The sequence below is a fragment of the Chelon labrosus genome (assembly GCF_963514085.1).
Source record: "Chelon labrosus genome assembly, chromosome: 1".
Taxonomy (NCBI): Eukaryota; Metazoa; Chordata; class Actinopteri; order Mugiliformes; family Mugilidae; genus Chelon; species Chelon labrosus.
The window spans coordinates 19,817,600-19,834,534 of NC_140337.1; positions in this window are offsets into that span (position 1 = coordinate 19,817,600).

Sequence of the window (16,935 nt, forward strand, 5' to 3'; positions counted from 1 at the left end):
AATCTGGTTCAGAGTGGTCAACAGAACCTCGGTCAGTGTTATCTCTACTACGGACCCATCTGGCAGCAAGAAGCAAAACAATGATCAACTCCCAAAAGGAAAATATGAAACAAGCTCTGACGGCAAATCCTTCGTCTTTCTCAAAATCAAGTCACCGGTTTCATCAGACTCTGCGTTATATCTCTGTGGAATTATCAGAAATGGAAATCTACTTTTCAGTGGGACACATTTAAAGATTGACGGTAAGTGTATTGTAAAGTCTTTACTTTTATGGGTACGTTTTGTTTGGTCAAGTCATTTTCTACTTATAATACAAAGAGATGCTTTGATGTTGTCTCCGCATGTAAAAAAATCCAGAAAGAAAATCAAGAATTAAATTATCTTTATTTATTTAAAAGGCGGTGATGAGGCTGATGGTAACATAGACAGCAACTGTCCAAGTAAGAATTTCCTTAACATTTTTCTCCATTTTAATTTTAGTGTAGTCTCAAATCTCTAAAGTGAAAATAGAGACTAACTTTCTTTCTTGTAACTTGTCTTTGTTCTAAAGAGTCTGATGGAATGGTAAAGCTGATGACTGTGGTCCTGGGTGGACTGACTGTTGTCCTTGTAATGGTCATCATTGGTCTGGTTGTTCAAAACGTGAAGCTTAAGAAAGGTACTTATGGCTTTACATTTATGGTCTATTCTTAAAAATGAGTTAATGATCAATAACCAGATGTTTTCTTTCTGTCACTCAGCTCAAGAAGAAAACAATCCAGAGCAAAGACAGGTGAATCCAACTTTAGCATTTATTCTTATTTATTCTTTAGTAAGAATTAACCAAATTCAGCCTCTATATGTGTTGCTTTTCTGCGACACACTGGTATGTACAGTATGTACTGCATATTTAGAAATTGTAGGATTAGTATTGTAGTTGTAGAAATTGCAGTTTGCCCATCAAAAAGCACAAACATGTCTGTGTACTGTAACATGTCTTGCTCAACATTACCTGGGACTATGTTGTGATTGTAAATGTTCTTTTCACAGAAATGTGGCTCTGACGACCTGAACTACGCTGCAGTGACTTTTCAAAAGAGAGCAAAGAGAAGAGAGCCGGAGCCAAATGTTGTTTATGCTGCTACCAGATAGACTGAGGAGAAATTCATTCATTCATTGTCATATTCTTTCTATGGTTAACTTTCAGCACTTCCTTTCTCTCTGTTAAAGTCTATTTAACCAAACAAACATATGATTAGTGTTTAATAGAGAGGGAGCTGGTAAAACACTGACAACTGTCTGGATTGGCTCATAGTGCAGTCTGAACTGTTAACAGGAAGAGACAGCATGTGGTCTGAACTCAGCCGAGGTGAAAATCTTGAGACCTGTTAACTGGTATCTTTCTGGAAATAGAATCTGAAAGGACGCAGTGAATACTGGCTGACTCTTATCTGTAACACATTTGTATACAAGTTTCTGAAGAATCATTTAGGACTAATATATTGCTTATTTTCAGAGTAGTCGTTTGTACCTTGGTCAGTTGATCTCTAAATAAACATAACTTCCACCATTCAACTTATAAATTTGGACATTTTTTTCATAATGACATATTTTAACATGAATTCTATGAATAAGGTAAATGAAGATTTGTTCAGTGCAGACCTCATTAGGAAACAATTTTTAATATCCTGCCTTGAAGTAGAAAGATAGTGTTGAATATGGTTTAACGTTAAAGTCTTGAGCTGATTGTAAAAGGTTGCATATACACAGGGAGTATTGGGGGAAACTGTTCTGAAGTTGCAAAAGCACTGAAAGCAGTGTTTCCATACTAGACTTTATGTTTTGAGAAGGTTCACAAAGGTCCTCAGTCATCTACGTCATGGTATTTGAAAAACAACAACAAAGTTTAAACAAGGACAACTGGATTTGGGTATCTTGAAGATGTTACACCACTTATCCAAGTATCCTCATCTGTTGGTGGTTCCCACAAGAAATAAGAGTTTCAGGTGAGCACCACCTACAGATGTTCCTCATAAAACCTCAACTCCCCACCAGTCATTTTGAACTGATGAAGCTCCTTGAATGAGAGGTGAAACATCTTCAAGTAATCCAACAAGTCCAGTTAACCTTGTTCTAGTTCTGTTTTATTGGATATCCTAGGCCAGGAGTGTCAAACTCAATTTAGTTCAAGCACCACATACAGCTCAATGTGATCTAAAGCAGGCCGGACCAGAAATATTATAATAAAATAACTTACAAAGGACGACAACACCAAATGTTCCTTTATTTTAGTGCAAAGAAGTATAAGTACATCATTACAAATTATTAAATTGTGAACAACGTGGAATTTCTTTAAAAAAACAAAAACAAAAAAAACTGCAGTTTTATTGCCATCATCCGTTTAGTTCTGGATGTTGTGTTCTGTCCGCTACTCTTACTAAAACAGTGGATAAATTAGGAATAGCAATTACTTTTATAGCACTCTGCTCTCTTATTTTACAGGAGAGTCAAAGCTATTCTGAGTAATCACTCTTTGCATGTGAGGTTAGCGGATGATGGGTCAACTAGAGTATTAAATTTGGGAAGTGTGTACAGCAGTAGTCAGAATGTATGACTCATACATTCAGATAGATCTGGTTAGCGTCATATACAGCTATGCTGCCCATGAGTGCTCAGCCTCCCATGCAATTAAAAAAACCACTGTGGCCCCATAGTTCCCTACTTTTAAAAGGAAATACATTATTGACAATTTTAACTTGTTCTGGGATCATGACTCTCTTTTTAAACGAGATGGGATCCATCCAAATAAGAGGGGTAGCCAAATGCTGTCTGCTAACCTGCTGCATGCGGTGCACACCTTTCCATGTGACTGACTCCTTACATCCCTCACCCCCACACCGGATCCCCCTTCTTCGCTGACAGCACATTCACAGCTTCCTGTTTTCCATGAGAGCTCCCCCTTCAGGTCCCTCCTGCCACATGCACGCACATCTACTCTCAGCCAGTTCTCAGTTTCATCTCACGGTCCTACATCTCCTACTCCTGCATCAAGGCATATTCCAGTCAGAATCACCAAGTCCCATCAAAAAACAATCAGAGTGCCCAGACCAGTACTCCACAACAACATACGGTATGTCACGGTAGGAAATATTATATCACTTCCATCATCCCCGCTTAAAAATCGGACTGACATACCCTCTCACATCACCACCATCATTTCCTACCACGGACCCTCGACAGCATGCTCAACTTCACACCTCTCTGCTGCCAACCACAACAATTTAATTCAGGTCCCCCGAAATACCCATGTTTCCCCTGTTTTGAATCCAAAACTAGCTAATTTCGGTCTTCTGAATGTCAGATCTCTTAATAACAAATCTTTTTTATGGCATGATTTTATCACCTCGAAGAAGTTAGACTTGTTTATATTGACAAAGACATGGCTCTCTCAGGGAGACTGCAGCCCTCTCATTGAGGCGACACCCCCTGATTACACACACCTCCATAAACCCCACCTGTCTGGCAGGGGAGGGGGGATTCTGAGTACAGAAGAAACACGACAGTAATAGGGTTTCACATGGCACAGTTGAGTTTTTCTTCTGCGTTCAGGAGTGGAAATTATGTAGTTTAGCTCAGATACCTGCTTCACTACTTCATATGGACCCAAGAACTTAACCTGCAAAGGTGAGGTGATTATTGGCAGCAGCGTTAAAACCCGGTCCCCCACACTGAACATTCAGCGCTCAGTACGCTGATCGAACATTTTCTTCATTTTACTCTGTGCAGATGACAACTTCTGTTTCACCAACTCCCCAGCTACATAGAGTCTATGCCGAAAACCATTAACGTAGTCAATCAGATTTTGTGGAGTTTCTGCTTCCTTCCACTGATCATAAAGCAAAGTCAGCGGGCTGCGCACCCTGTGACCAAGTCATTCGGGCTGAACCCAGTACTTTCCTGCGTAACCTCTCTGACAGCCAGCAATAACCAGGGCAAACCTTCCTCCCAGTCTCTCTCCATCTCACTGCAGTAAGCACGCAGCAGGGACTTCAACATCTGATGGAACCGTTCTAAAGCCTCCTGGCTCTGCGCATGGTATGCAGAGGCTTTATTCTGTTGCAGAGAAACCTTTGCCTGCTCAGTCTGGTAACAGAGATTTTCAACCATCAACTGCTTCTCAATCTCTGCTGTCTTTATCATCTTATCATGTTCTAATTGTAACACCAGCAACACCTTTTGCTGCTCAAATGTCAAATTATTTGCAAACAATAACGAAGCCAAACCACCCGCATTAAGGGTGGAAGGAGGTTGCTCCCCACAACACAAGACAAAGTGAGTGATAGCAAGGTGAACACAAGGCCCATCAGGACCGCAAACAGAGCACATGATCCCCTCTAACTAAACTACGTGACCAACACTAACTAAACTCAATCACCTTCATGTGGTGACTTGCTGGCGTGGGAAAGTGACCATTCACTGGTAACAAACCCATAACCACGGCCATGCGCCTGATACAAAGCTCTCACTGCTTTCACCCCAACACTACAGAAAAAAAAAAAAAAAAACAAAAAAAAAAACAGAGAAGCTCAAAGTAGCAACACCTAACACCTAATAGGGGAAAATGGCTCCAACACGCACAGTGAACACCAGCCAACACTCACCTAACTTCCAGCCAAACACTGAACTCAACTTAATTTACTAAACCTTTACAAATTTATCACGTCTCCACAATGGCACACAACGTGTAAAACCAACCACTCAAAGCTTCCATTTTCACACAATAAAAACACAACGCTGCTTCGTCGAAAATGTACTTACGCCACTTCAAATCGTGAATGGACGTGTCATGACCTGGCTCGTTAGCCGTGACAAAATACGGAGAGTCACGGTCTAAACGTAAAGGTTAACTAATTTATTGAAATAAAGTCAAAAATCAACCCATAAAAAGTAATGAGGTTTCAGGGGGAGTATCAGCGTGTCTGTCGATGGGTGCATGATAGTGTATGTGTATTGTTGAATGGTGCTAACATAAAGTGAATAGGCTGAAGCCAACAGAACAAAAACTCGATGCCGGAGGGATCAAGGTTGAGATGCAGAGAGAGAGTGAGGACTGAGACTGCCAGATCTTAAAAGATCAGGGAGACTGGCTAGGTGCTCCTGATTACCCAAACTGAGACCTGCCCACTAAGGTACCTGCAGAAACAGACAAGCAACAACACAAGGGGACAAGACGCCCTATAGCAGCAGGCGGCCGTCACAATTCTAAAGATATCACATTAACCCTGTTACTATGTTTACAAGAAATACACTTACTACAGGTTCCTTTCTCATTCTCAGTATGTGGCACCTACAGCAACACAACAACTGTATATGTAAACTACAACTAGACAACATGAAGACTACTGAGGTTATTTTTAAAGCTGAGAATGTGATTCTTCTACCATGGAAATTAAGAGAACATGTGATGTCTTTATTTAGTATGTGTTCACTGCGCTGTGAATACTATTGTTTGAATATCACTTATTCTGTAAAGACACAGTCTGAATCAACCCTCACTGCCCTGAAAGCATTAACAGTATGTGGCTAGCTATGACCAACAGGGTAAGCAACACAAAAACACCCCGCCTCTTTACTTTAAAAGCTCACCCTTCCTGGGCTCACAACAAATACGGACTTTGCAGAGCTCCAGTCATACGCACAACCATGAACTTCACCCTGATAACAGCTTTTAGTCTCTGCAGCCTCTGTAAGTACTGACTTTAATTGTTCCTAACTTCACTCCTCAAATTATTTACCAAATTATTTACCTCATGCCACTTTAAAACAAGTAACTCTGTTGTTTCTCTGTTGGTTTCAGGCTGGTTCTCTGTCTCAGGTTCTGAGTTTCAGACTATGGACATCCAGTCGGGTAAAGAAGTCACACTCACGTGCTCCAATGTTACCCAGTATGATACTCTGATAATCTGGTTCAGAGTGGTCAACAGAACCTCAGTCAGTGTTATTTCTACTACGGACCCAAAAGGCAACAAGCAGCAAAATGAAAAATATGAAACAAGCTCTCACAACTCCTCCACCATCTTTCTCACAGTCAAGTCACTGGGTTTATCAGACTCTGGGTTGTATATCTGTGGAATTCTCAGAAATGGAAATCTACTTTTCAATGGGACACATTTAAAGATTGACGGTAAGTGTATTGTAAAGTCTTTACTTTTATGGGTACGTTTTGTTTGGTCAAGTCATTTTCTACTTATAATACAAAGAGATGCTTTGATGTTGTCTCCATATGTAAATAATCTTTATTTATTTAAAAGGCAGTGATGAGCCTGATGGTAACATGGACAACAAATGTGAAAGTAAGAATATCGTTAATATTTTTCATTAAAATTTTAGCGTATTCTCAGTTCTCGAAAGTAAAAATAGAGACTAACTTTCTTTCTTGTAACTTGTCTTTGTTCTAAAGACTCTTTATATATTTTTATATTCAAAAGGCAGTGATGAGCCTGATGGTATCATGGACAACAAATGTCCAAGTAAGAATTTCATTAATATTTTTCTCCATTTTAATTTTAGTGTAGTCTCAAATCTCTAAAGTGAAAATAGAGACTAACTTTCTTTCTTTTAGCTTGTCTTTGTTCTAAAGAGTCTGATGGAACAGCAAAGCTGATGAGTGTGGTCCTGGGTGGACTGACTGGTGTCCTTGTAATGGTCATCATTGGTCTGGTTGTTCAAATCTTGAAGCTTAAAAAAGGTACTTATGGCTTTACATTTATGGTCTATACTTAAAAATAGTCAATGATCAATAACCAGATGTTTTCTTTCTGTCACTCAGCTCAAGAAGAACAGAATTCAGAGCAAAGACAGGTAAATCCAACTTTAACATTTATTTTTATTTCTTCTTTAATAAAGCTTAACCAGAATTAGCCTCTATAGGTTTTGCTTTTCTGCAATACATTGGTTTGTACAGTATGTACTGTATATTTAGAAATATACTTGTATTATATTTATATGGGCCGAATACAAACAAGAAATTGACGTTTGTCCATTGAAGAGCACAAACATGTCTCTTTGACAACTGTAACATGTCTTCCTCAACATTACCTGGGACTATGTTACGATTGTAAATGTTCTTTTCACAGAAATGTGGCTCTGACGACCTGAACTACGCTGCAGTGACTTTTCAAAAGAGAGCAAAGAGAAGAGAGCCGGAGCCAAATGTTGTTTATGCTGCTACCAGATAGACTGAGAAGAAACTGGGAATGATTCTGTGTGGTATTAATATGCTCTGTGGCTTTAGATGGCCTGTTGACGTGAGGAAGAAAAATCTAATTCTGCAATAAAGATCTAATATTCATTCATTGTCATATTCTTTCTATGGTTAACTTTCAGCACTTCCTTTCTCTCTGTCAAAGTCTATTTAACCAAACAAACATATGATTAGTGTTTAATAGAGAGGGAGCTGGTAAAACACTGACAACTGTCTGGATTGGCTCATAGCGCAGTCTGAACTGTTAACAGGAAGAGACAGCATGTGGTCTGAACTCAGCCGAGGTGAAAATCTTGAGACCTGTTAACTGGTATCTTTCTGGAAATAGAATCTGAAAGGACGCAGTGAATACTGGCTGACTCTTATCTGTAACACATTTATATACAAGTTTCTAAAGAAACATTTAGGACTAATTTATTGCTTATTTTCAGAGTAGATGTTTGTACCTTGGTCAGTTGATCTCTAAATAAACATAACTCCTACCATTCAATAAATTAGACATTTTTTTCATAGTGACATATTTTAACATGAATTCTATGAATAAGGAAAATGAAGATTCATTCAGTGCAGACCTCATTAGGAAACATGTTTTCTTTTTTAATATCCTGCCTTGAAGTCGGAAAGATAGTGTTGAATATGGTTTGAGCGGATGACGGGTCTACTAGAGTATTAAATTCAGGAAGTGTGTATAGCAGTAGTCAGAATGTATGACTCATACACTCAGATAGATCTGGTTAGCTTCATATACAGCTATGATGCCCATGAGAGCTCAGCCTCCCATGCATTAACAAAACCACTGTGGCCCCATAGATCCCTACTCGTTAAAAGGAAATACATTATGACAAATACACTTCGAGAAGCACACATAACATTTATTGTTGACCCGGTGGTCCCCACCTTTGAATTTAACATCAATTAAGTCCATCAATTAAGTAAATTAGTCTATGGTACCAAACTGTTAGCACACACGCATGTTGGAGCTCATTTGAATCCAGTTTGCGGTGTCCTAATAGTACTCACAATTCCTGGGATGCAGGATGCCGTTAGATGTAATTTGGCAAAACCCTCCTTCAGCAGTGCCCCGTCACTGTGTTGCAGAAACACGTCCTCAGGCTCTGTCCACGTTCTTAAACATCCAGTAGATTCTCTGCAGCTTGGTGCAATAAATGTTACCCAAGCACAAGTCTCTTATACTGCTAGCACAAGGAGCTAGCTAGCAACAGTCCACAGTGAGGTCACGGTTTAGCATCAATCAAGTAGAATTCCGAACGGGAAAAAAAGCTCCCACTCTGTGTCCAGTCTCTCCAGCAAACACATACTCTAAGTCAGATAGGTAGGCACGTAACCAAATCACACTGACTAATAAAAAACTATAGTTTACTGAACTGACTTTCTTTCTCACACGATCTCTCTCCTCTCTGTCCCACCCACCTGAAAACCTGGTAAATTAACATGAACATCACTAATTGGCTAGTCAAACAGACTGACACCCATCCATATCATTTACAACACAAGACTATGGTGCGTTCAGGAACCAGGTTGAACATAGGACATTCCATATACTTAATGGACCTGGCCTACTTGGTCGACACAATCCTCCATGTGTGCGGGGGAAATGAATAGGGTTTAGCAACAGCGTTCTCTTTACGACAATCAGTACAGAACCTGGGGGTGTTATCTGGGTACTAAAAGACAAGGTGAGGCCCAACTGGACAATGGGGGCTCAGCAGTACCATGGTCCAACATATACTGTATACTGTATTACAGAATCAAGATATTTACGCTTTTCAGGGTTTACCCTATAAAACTGCTGTCTGACCGGCTGAGCATTGCCTACATCTATATCCTGCTCTATTAAATGTGTCTGGGTGGGAGTGTCACGGAACAAACAAGGATATGAGCCAATCAACCCTGATAAATCCGTCTGTTTAGACTCTGACAAACTCTGGCAGCAGTGCTAAAACCCGGTCCCTCACACTAAACATTCAGCACTCAGCACGCCGATCGAACATTTTCTTCATTTTACAGGATTTGTGCAGATTTGTGCAGATGACAAATCCTGTTTTGCCAACTCCCCAGCTACACAGAGTCTATACCGAAAACCATTAACGTAGTCAATCAGATTTTGCGGAGTCTCCACCAGGGCAAACCTTCCTCCCAGTCTCTCTCCATCTCAATGCAGTAAGCAGGGACTTTGTAATGTTTCATATGCAACTGCTTCAGGATCTGAGAGAACAGATAGGAAGAAAAGTTGATCCGAATGGATGATTTTTGGAATCCCAAAAACTGAAGTGACCTTAGACCAAATTGTAACTTCCTTTTTGTGGGCGGGTAGGCACTCTAGATTAGGGAAGTCTTTATTGCAAAGGTTTCCATCTGATGGTGGCCTCGCCTTACCAAATGTTCTGCTGTACTATTGGTCAGCACAGAAGCATTAACTGATTTACTGGCTTCAATCTTCACAACCGTTATGGAGTAGGCTAGAGACTCAGTCATGTGTCTCATCTTCAATCACAGCCTTACTCACATCTTCATTGCCTGTCCATTAAAATTTTTACAAAGAATCCTGTGGTGCAGATTTATGTTCAGATTTTAATTTACCCACATCCCATCTACACTATATTGCCAAAAGTATTCACTCCATCACACCATCCAAATAATTGAATTCAAGTATTCCAATCTCTTCCATGGCCACAAGTGTATAAAATCCAGCATCTAGGCATGAAGACTGCTTCTACAAACATTTGTGAAAGAATGGGTCACTCTCAGGAGCTAAGTGAAATCCAGCGTGGTACTGTGATAGGATGCCACCTGTGCAACAAGTCCAGTCGTGACATTTCCTCGCTACTAAATATTCCACAGTCAACTGTCAGTGGTACTGTAACAAAGTGGAAGTGACTGGGAACGACAACAACTCAGCCACAAAGCGGCAGGCTATATAAAATGACAGAGTGGGGTCAGGGGATGCTGAAGCACATAGTTTGCAGAGGTCGGCAACTTTCTGCAGAGTCAGTCGCAACAGACCTCCAAACTTCATGTGGCCTTCAGATTAGCTTGAGAACAGTGCAAAGAGAGCTTCATGGAATGGGTTTCCATGGCCAAGCAGCTGCATCCAAGCCAGACATCACCAAGTGCAATGCAAAGCATTGGATGCAGTGGTGTAAAGCATCCCTCCACTGGCCTCTAGAGCAGTGGAGGCGCGTTCACTGGAGTGACGAATGACACTTCTCCATCTGGCAATCTGATGGACCAATCTGTGTTTGGCGGTTGCCAGGAAAACGGTACTTGTCTGACTGCATTGCGCCAAGTGTGAAGTTTGGTGGAGGAGGGATTATGGTGTGGGGTTGTTTTTTCAGGAGCTGGCCTTGGCCCCTTAGTTCCAGTGAAAGGAACTCTAAATGCTTCAGCATACCATGAGATTTTGGACAATTCCATGCTCTCAACTTTGTGGGAACAGTTTGATGATGGCCCCTTCCTGTTCCAAAATTGCTGCGCACCAGTGCACATGACTGGCCTGCACAGAGTCCTGACCTCAACCCGATAGAACAGCTTTAGGATGAATTAGAGCGAACACTGTGAGCCAGGCCTTCTCGTCCAACATCAGTGTTAGACCTCACAAATGTGCTTCTGGAACGATGGTCAAAAATTCCCCAAAACACACTCCTAAGCCTTGTGGAAAGCCTTCCCAGAAGAGTTGAAGCTGTTGTAGCTGCAAAGGATGGGCCAACGTCATATTAAACCCTATGGATTAAGAATGGGATGTCACTTAAGTTCATATTAATGTAAAGGTAAGTGAGCAAATACATTGTGACATTGTGCCGCTTCTCTTTTTCCATGCTATCCCTCCTTCCCTTTCACCAATTGTGGGATGACTTTCTGACTTTAGATCTCCACCAGAAATCGTTAATATCTAAGATTTATAGCAAACTTATGGTTCTTGATAATTACTCAGTCGTCAAAACTAAAAACACTTGCGAACACAAGCTTTCAGTTAATTTTACAGATAGTTGGTGGGATAAAGCTTTGTACGCTATACGTTCATCTATTCCTTGTGCCAGATTGCAGCTGATACAGTTCAAGGTGTTGCACAGAGCCCATTTGAGCAAATCTAGACTATCTGAAATATATCCTGACATCGCAGACCAATGTGACAGATGCCATGCTTCTTCTTGTAATTTGGCCCACAAGTTCTTCTCTTGTAATAGACTATAAAAGGTCTGGACAGATTATTTTACAATACTAACCAAGGTTTTAGGGACCCAAATAAAGTTGGACCCCTTCATTACCATATTTGGAATCTCCCCTGAACAAATCCAAATTAACGCTTTACAGTTAGGGGTGACAGCCTTTACTTCTCTTCTGGCTAGGTGTCGCATTCTATTCCTCTGGAAGTCCTAAACCACCATCCATATCAACAGTATCCATCCAATATTCTTTTTCAAAAATGGACATCTTTCTTAAACTACTTTATTATTTTTTATTAGTTTTATCATATTTATTTGCGTTTAATATTTATTTCATTAGTGTTGTTTAAAATTCATTTATTTTTATTTAACACAGTTTATACGCACGGGTATGCAGCTGGATAGCGAACAGTTTGACACGTCACAATGAGAAGGTAAACTGCACCAGACCGAGAAGGAGGCAACAGAAACACACAATCAGTGATCAAGTGTTCAAAAGGCTGGCTGACAGCTGGAAAAGGAAATAGAGGCGTAGCCATTATCCTTTCATTAGGCTTGCCTGAGAGTTGACACGTATAACATGTCCTAATGTGTGCAACAACATCCAGGCCAAAAGAAATGCCACAGGACCCGACCATGTGCCAACTTCAACACAACCTCCTGAAATTTAGCTGGCACCACGATCTGGATAACGGGGTCGCCAATGAAACTGTCACCGTGCGGAACCCACTTTCTCACAAGAACCTCCTCGTGAACGAAATAGCAAGGGCCATTGTTCCCTACCCCTACCGGAAGCACCTGCTCAAACAAAGCCGACAGAGAGGGATCAGAGGTAAACCATCAGCCCAAACCCGGCCTCCAGCCACACTATTTCCCAAAATGAATGTGATGCCCTCAATCAGCAGTGCCGGCCGCACACCAACAGCCACTTCACCCTGAACCACATCCACAGATATGGGTAGGAATATTCCCAGGAATAGAGTTTTTAAACTGCTCCAAAACTATGAGATCACACAAATCCTGAAAACACTCGTAAAAAGCACGTAAAATGATCAGTCAGATCACAGGGAAACTCCAGATGCGTTTGTCTCTAAGCTTTCCTCCAAGTCGGAAAGCGTTGGTGGTAAGCTTCAGATACCAGCTCATACACATTCAAAACAGCAGACTTCACCAACAGATAATTTTGTCTGTCAGCGAAAGACAACGACGAATAGGCCTCAAATTGCAAGTTGTGCAAGTTGCCCAACACATCAAAACAGTTTTCTGGATGTTCATGAAGAAACGACGAGCCTTCAATCTCAACAGAAGCATCAGTAACATGCTTTCCATTTTTTATTAACTCAAGTTTGAACTGTTGCAGAGAAACCTTTGCCTGCTCAGTCTGGTAACGGAGCTTTTCAACCATCAACTGCTTCTCAATCTCTGCTGTCTTTATCATGTTATCCTGCTCGAATTGTAACACCAGCAACTCCTTTTGCTGCTCAAATGTCAAATTATTTGCAAACAATAACGGAGCCAAACCACCCGCACTAGTGGTGGAAGGAGGTTGCTTCCCACCACCCATCTCACTCAAATTAGCCTTTAAAATGCCCTTGACGTGTCCTTTAACCTTTTACCAGATATCTCAACCTCATAGTGATCCACTAACTTTAATAATTGCTCCTTCGTGCACCTATCCAAAAACTCCGACCATTCACTGGTAACAAACCCATGACCACAGCCATGCTCCTGATACGAAGCTCTAACCATTTTCACCCCAACACTACAGAAAAAAAACAAACCAGCGAAGAGAGAAATGCTGCTAACACCTAATAGGGGAAAGTGGCTCCAACACGCACAGTGAACACCAGCCAACACTCATCTAACTTCCAGCCAAACGCTGAACTCAGTTTATTAAACCTTTACAAATTTACCACGTCTCCACAATGGCACACAACGTGTAAAACCAGACACTCAAAGCTTCCATTTTCACACAAAAACAAAAAAACAAAGTAAACAGGCTAAAGCCAACAGAACAAAAATGAGACGCCACCACTTTGTCGTGACCTGGCTCGTAAGCCGTGACAAAAAACGGAGAGACACTGTCTAAACATAAAGGTTAACCAATTTATTTATACAAAGTCATAAGTCAACCCATAAGAAGTAATGAGGTTTCAGTGGGAGTATCAGTGTGTCTGTCGATGGGTGCATGATAGTGTATGTGTATTGTTGAAAGGTGCTAACATAAAGTGAATAGGCTGAAGCTAACAGAACAAAAACGTGATGCTGGAGGGATCAAAGTTGAGAAGCAGAGAGAGAGTGAGGACTGAGACTGCCAGATCTTAAAAGATCAGGGAGACTGGCCAGGTGCTCCTGATTACCCAAACTGAGACCTGCCCACTAAGGTACCTGCAGAAACAGACAAGCAACAATACAAGGGGACAAGACGCCCTATAGCAGCAGGCGGCCGTGACAATTCTAAAGATATCACATTATCCTTGTTACTATGTTTACAAGAAATATTCTTACCACCTGTTCCTTTCTCATTCTCAATGTGTGACGCCTACAGCAATACGACAATTGTATATGTAAACTACAACTAGACAACATCAAGACTACTGAGGTTATTTTTAAAGCTGAGAATGTGATTCTTCTACCATGGAAATTAAGAGAACATGTGATGTCTTTATTTAGTATGTGTTCACTGTGCTGTGAATACTATCGTTTGAATATCACTTATTCTGTAATGACACAGTCTGAATCAACCCTCACTGCCCTGAAAGCATTAACAGTATGTGGCTAGCTATGAACAACAGGGTAAGCAACACATAAACACCCCGCCTCTTTACTTTAAAAGCTCCCCCTTCCTGGGTTCACAACAAATACGGACTTTGCAGAGCTCCAGTCATACGCACAACCATGAACTTCACCCTGATAACAGCTTTTAGTCTCTGCAGCCTCTGTAAGTACTGACTTTAATTGTTCCTAACTTCACTCCTCAAATTATTTACCAAATTATTTACCTCATGTCACTTTAAAACAAGTAACTCTGTTGTTTCTCTGTTGGTTTCAGGCTGGTTCTCTGTCTCAGGTTCTGAGTTTCAGACTAAGGATGTCCAGTCGGGTCAAGAAGTCAAACTCAGGTGCTCCGATATTGGAGAGTATGATACTCTGATGATCTGGTTCAGAGTGGTCAACAGAACCTCAGTCAGTTATATCTCTACTATGGACCCATCTGGCAACAAGCAGCAAAAAAGTAAACACTTACCAAATGGTAAATATGAAACAATGTCTGACCGCTCCTCCAATGTTCTCACAATCAAGTCACTGGATTTATCAGACTCTGGGTTGTATCTCTGTGGAATTGTAAGAAATGGAAATCTACTTTTCAGTGGTACACATTTAAAGATTGACGGTAAGTGTATTGTAAAGTCTTTACTTTTATGGGTACGTTTTGTTTGGTCAAGTCATTTTCTACTTATAATACAAAGAGATGCTTTGATGTTGTCTCCACATGTAAAATATCCAGAAATAAAATCAAGAATGAAATTATCTTTATTTATTTAAAAGGCGGTGATCAGCCTGATGGTAACATAGACAGCAACTGTCCAAGTAAGAATTTCCTTAATATTATTCTCCATTTTAATTTTAGCGTAGTCTCAAATCTGTGAAGTGAAAATAGAGACTAACTTTCTTTCTTGTAACTTGTCTTTGTTCTAAAGTCTCTGATGGAATGGTAAAGCTGATGAGTGTGGTCCTGGGTGGACTGACTGTTGTCATTGTAATGGTCATCATTGGTCTGGTTGTTCAAATCTTGAAGCTTAAAAAAGGTACTTATGGCTTTACATTTATGGTCTATTCATAAAAATAGTCAACGATCAATAACCAGACGTTTTCTTTCTGTCACTCAGCTCAAGAAGAACAAAATCCAGAGCAAAGACAGGTAAATCCAACTTTAACATTTATTTGTTGTTTAGCAGCGTGGTCACGTTACTTTAAAAAAGTAATTAGTTATAGTTATTAGTTACTTCTCCCAAAACATAACTGAGTTAGTAACTGAATTACTTCACTAAAAAAGTACCTTGTTACCAGGGAAAGTAACGATTGCGTTGCCAACTGAACGCTGCCCTGCCGCTGATTGGCTTACCATGAAATCTTACCCTACCTTAGCCAATCATCATTACTTATGCGGCTACCCCCCCCCCCACCCCGACCCCACCGCACACAGAGGGGAAAAAAAAACACCTTCGGAGCCCTTGTGGTTGGCTGACAGCGGAACGTAACACACCACATTTAACTGTTGGTAACGGTAATGGTGTTGTAACGGAGGAAATAGTAATTAGTTAGGTTGCTTGTTACTGAAAGAAATAACGCCGTTATTCCTATCACTGTTGTTTAGTAAATTTTAACCCAAATCAGCCTCTATAGGTTTTGCTTGTCTGCGATGCACTGGTATGTACAGTATGTACTGTATATGTGGAAATATACTTGTATTATATTTATATGGGCCGAATACAAACAAGAAATTGACGTTTATCCATTGAAGAGCACAAACATGTCTCTTTGACAACTGCACATTATGGTGCATCAGGTCCAATGAGTATAACCCAACATCACAGCTACTGCAGTAATGAATTGTACTGAGGAACAGTATCTCCAAAGAATCACCGTAATAGTGCAGGAATCATCCACAGATGTCTCCAGGTTCACCCAACTCATCATGTCTCACTGGTATCAGCATCCAAACACAGCATTCATAGAGCAGCATTGTTATGTGACAGGCAGGGTCAGGGGGCAGAATTGTTTGTGTATGTGTATTTTCCCTCCTCTTCCTCTCTTCTCCTCCTCCTTCTCACTGCTCTCATTTAAAATGAGCCTAATTAACCTACACCTGTGGAGCGCTGCTGGACAATCATGCAAGGTTCCAGCATAAAAGGACCGTGCCAGCAGTGATCATGGGCGACTCTCTGCCTGCCCCCAGCCTGAGTCTCACTCCCTGAGTACTTGCACTATTATCAGTCTACACATTTCTCCCCCTTCATGTCTTTCCCTCAACCTTTTCACCCCACCCCCTCTGACCCTTTTTATCCCATCCTCTCAACCCTTTCCATCACTTTTCATGCCATCCACTTGACCACTTTTCAACCCATACTCCTTGCCACTTATTGTCCCGTCATCCATTTCTCTAACAACCTGTGTACCAGTAAATTTATTTGAATCAGTCAAGGCATGGTCTTTCTTAGTGAAAGTGACAGTCAACTACCGTGCAAACTATTACAGACACAGGAGGAAACCAGGAAGCTTTAGACATGGATAAGTGCATAAGATACGCAACATCTTTATGTATATGAAAACATAAAAATAACATCTGTATTAATGGTTCTTATTTTATCTTTCTGATTTAATTAGAAAGATAAAATGTGATGTCTTTATTTAGTATGTGTTCACTGTGCTGTGAATACTATCGTTTGAATATCACTTATTCTGTAATGACACAGTCTGAATCAACCCTCACTGCCCTGAAAGCAA